This window comes from Amblyomma maculatum, chromosome 7 (genome assembly GCF_055883805.1).
Source record: "Amblyomma maculatum isolate TAMU_Amacu chromosome 7, ASM5588380v1, whole genome shotgun sequence".
Taxonomy (NCBI): Eukaryota; Metazoa; Arthropoda; class Arachnida; order Ixodida; family Ixodidae; genus Amblyomma; species Amblyomma maculatum.
In genome coordinates this window covers 135,891,175-135,894,778 of record NC_139350.1, presented here as the reverse complement: position 1 = coordinate 135,894,778, position 3,604 = coordinate 135,891,175, and the positions used below count along the sequence as shown (strand labels likewise).

At 48.5% G+C, this 3,604-nt stretch overlaps 1 pseudogene; it reads right to left on the bottom strand.

Moving 5' to 3' along the window:
• Positions 1 to 236: 236 nt before the first annotated feature.
• Positions 237 to 1,755, bottom strand: LOC146184810 (uncharacterized; annotated as a pseudogene).
• Positions 1,756 to 3,604: the final 1,849 nt, after the last annotated feature.

Genomic DNA, 3,604 nt, shown 5'->3' with positions numbered 1-3,604 from the left:
CGATCCACCGGAGAACTGCAGCGGGATGTGCTTCTGTAAGCACGAACGCCAAACGAGACGCACCGCCTCTCAACAGGCCAAAGGCCCTCAGGCTTTTTTAAACCAAAATAGTTAGCCGGGGAAGCAGTGGTGCCACATAGCAAAACTCGCATACTCCACATCTCCCATTGTTTAAGAGGGAACAGTATGCACAACACAGCCCCTCACAAGTCCAGTCTTTTCGGCACTCACACACATTACATCCACCTTTGTTTACGAAGGAACAGTATGCACAACAACCCCTGACAAGTCCAGTTTTTTCGGACTCCGTATCTTTCTTCCAAACCGGACACACGAATGGGTGAAGTAGGTTGTGACTTGGGTGAAGCAGGTGATGTAGAGGTGGTGGGCCTTGCAGCAGTAGACTCTCTTCCGGATGGCTTCATTTCGGGCGGCTCGGCAGGGCCGTTGGACACTGAGGAGTTGGTCATTGGGACGAGGTGCAGACAATTATGCTTGAGGACACCCTTCGGGGTCTCCACGACGTACGACTGGGGACGCTGGGCTGGTCTCAGAACCGTCTCAGGGCTATTTACGTCCTGCACCTCGACTTGCTCACAAGGTCTGAAGTGGGCTCTGCACTTGGGCTGCATGTCTCCGGTTAAAGTCTCGTGCCTGCGTCCTCCAATTAGCTCCATCTTGCAGGCGAAAAGAATGCGACGAGGGCCAGCCTGGCTCAAGTTGCTGTGCTATCTTGGGAACTCTCGTCTGTAGAGTTCTGCCCATGAGAAGCTCTGCAGGGCTCACACCATTGATACCAGGAACGTCCCTGTAGGCCAGCAGTTCCAAGAAAGGATTGTCAGCTTCGCACCATGCTCTCCAACTCCCCATTGGACTGCGGAAAATGTGGGCTGCTGGTGATCGGCCTGAAGCTATAGGCCTCTGCAAAGGCAGAGAAGTCATTGGATGCGAACTGTGTAACGTTGTCGCTGCGAACAACGTTTGGAATGCCATGGCGTGCAAAGACGCTCCTAATGGCTGCGATGACTGGCGTTGCTGTTGTAGAACGCAGAGTGATGACTTCTGGGAAGCATGACCTGTAGTCGACCAGCAGCACATAATCTTGACCATTCAGATGAAAAAGGTCTATTTTTACCTCCTGCCAGAGAAGACTTAGAGTCTGCGAAGGCAACGCCGGTTCTGCGTGTTGAGCGTGTGTTTCAGCGCACTTGGCGCAGTTAGAGATGAGCGTTTAGATGTGACTGTTTATTCCAGGCCACCATACTGACTCTCGAGCAATAGCTTTGCAACGGTTAATACCTTGATGCCCATCATGAATGAAGTCAAGTATGGAACGCTGAAGAGCCAAAGACACAACAATGAGGGCTCCCTTTAGAAGAAGCCTTTCATAAACACTAAGGTCCCCCTGAGGCTGCCAGTATTTTTTAACATGAAGAGACAGCCTTGACTGCCTAGGCAGCCTTTAGGGCAGTATTCAATCAGAACGTTGAACTCACCATCAATGGCTTGTGCTTGGCAGAGCTCTTCTTGACGTTCAGAGATGAAGCCTGGGAGTGAGCGAAGAATCTCTTCCACAAAGAGCTTAACTTGATCAGCTTGCCTTGGCAGCGAACCATCCACTGGTGTCCATGAGAGCGTGTCAGCAGTGACTAACAACTTGCCGGGTACGTAGAGTACTTGGTACTGGAAGCGAATCAGCTTCAGTCGAAAACGCTGTATCTGTGGAGGCAGTAAGCCAATATCCATGGACCCCATGAGTGTCAGAAGGGGCTGGGGATCAGTCTCAAGAAAAAAATTTAGTCCACGGACATATTCCTCAAAACAAAGCACTCTCCAGCTTGCTGCAAAAGCCTCCTTTTCAGTCTGGCTGTACCGGCGTTCTGTTGATGTGAGTGAATGCGACGCGAAGGCAACTGGACGACGCACACCGGAAGGCTGCTCTTGTAGGTATACAGCACCAAGACAGGAGGAACTTGCAGAGAACCCAGGACGACAATCGACGTAATGGTAGCGCACTTAATCGCCGAGTCGAACCTGGACGTCATCTCCTACCTTCGACGTGCCGAGGAAGCCCGATGCCTTTCCCGGTTGCGCATAAAGCAACAAAAGCACACTGACGCTCGACGATACAACTTGCGAAGACGATGCAGTGTACAGGCCGGGAGACTACGTGTGAGTTTCGGACGCTGATACGTCGCCGCGGACTGAGTGAACAGCTCTGGCGGCGGTATGTCGGACCATACACAGTTCTTCTACACGTCGAACAGCTTGATTATGAGGTCATCATCGACGGCACGACCACATCCCAACGGCGCCGGGTGCGACCAGAAGTCATTCATGTTGTGCGCCTCAAAACTTATTACGCGCGCTAGAGCTATCTTAATATCTAGGGGTTTGTTTACCTTTCTGTGGTTATTGTGCCAGCATCGGGTTGATGCCTTTTTAAAGAGGGAGCAATGCCGCAAACCATTCAAATCTTTATTTGTTCTTTTTTAGACAGCTGCCGGCATGCGGCCTTATTCTGGTTTTGGCTCGTGGATCAATTCACTATTCTTTGTTTGTTCATGCTTGTTGTCACGAGACGCAGCTTAATCAGTTTACTTGTCATGCAAGATGCGGCGAAATGTGTCTCGAAGATTCCGGCAACTCGCCTATGTTTCTGCAAGGTTCTAGGTGGTGCTAGTCACCTTTTTTTCTGGTTTATCTAGATGTTTCTTCGCCGCCTTTCATTTGAGCCTTTGTCGGTGTGAGGACATTCAGCGACCAACGAGCACGTTTGCTGTAATAGCCGGCGCCGAGTTGTTCACCAATTTTGAGTGTGCTAGTCAGCCCCAATAAAGAGTTGATTTCAGTGCAATTAGGCCTGTATTCTCTTTTGTTGCTTATGGCCTTGTCCGCACCCCGCGACACTGTAATCGTATGCTCCTAATTTTAAATGTAGATGCCCAACGAAATAGGAGACTGAGCGTATTTCCTTTCCTCCAAGAAAAAACTAACTTCACAGGTTTAATATTTTGGCATACTATATTCCAGTCTCTATAACCAAAAAAAAAAAAACGGGCTGTAAAAACGGGCTGAAAAGCGGTGCCGCATTTTCAGACTTCTATGAGGCACAACAGAACGTTATGTGTAGAAGAGCGTATGAAAATCAGTGGGAAATGTCTTGGCCACTTAGACATTATTCATGGTTTGGATCAATGTTACGCATCTAACATATGGCTAATATATGCACACAGAGCAAAACGTCAGCGGATTGTAAGTGGAAACTGTATTGTGAATTTGTTTTGAATAAAGAAGTCCTTTCTGTCTTTATCTCAGGTAGCGATAATTCCAGATGGCCCGGTTGCACACAAATATATACCAGAGCGCTGTAAAAGCATGAGCGGATAAGGATTTCATTATCGCTTCTAAGGCGTTTTCGCTAGCTTTTAAAGCATGGTTGACCTAAATATGCTCCAAGAAAAAAAAGAAAAATTGTAAAAATATTTCTTTAGATGCATATGTGCGCATCATAATTACATACCGTGGTGACAGCGGTGCCGTTCATGTTGCTAACCTGACATACAAGTCGGTTTTCGTCCATGGAATCGCGTAGCTGTCACGT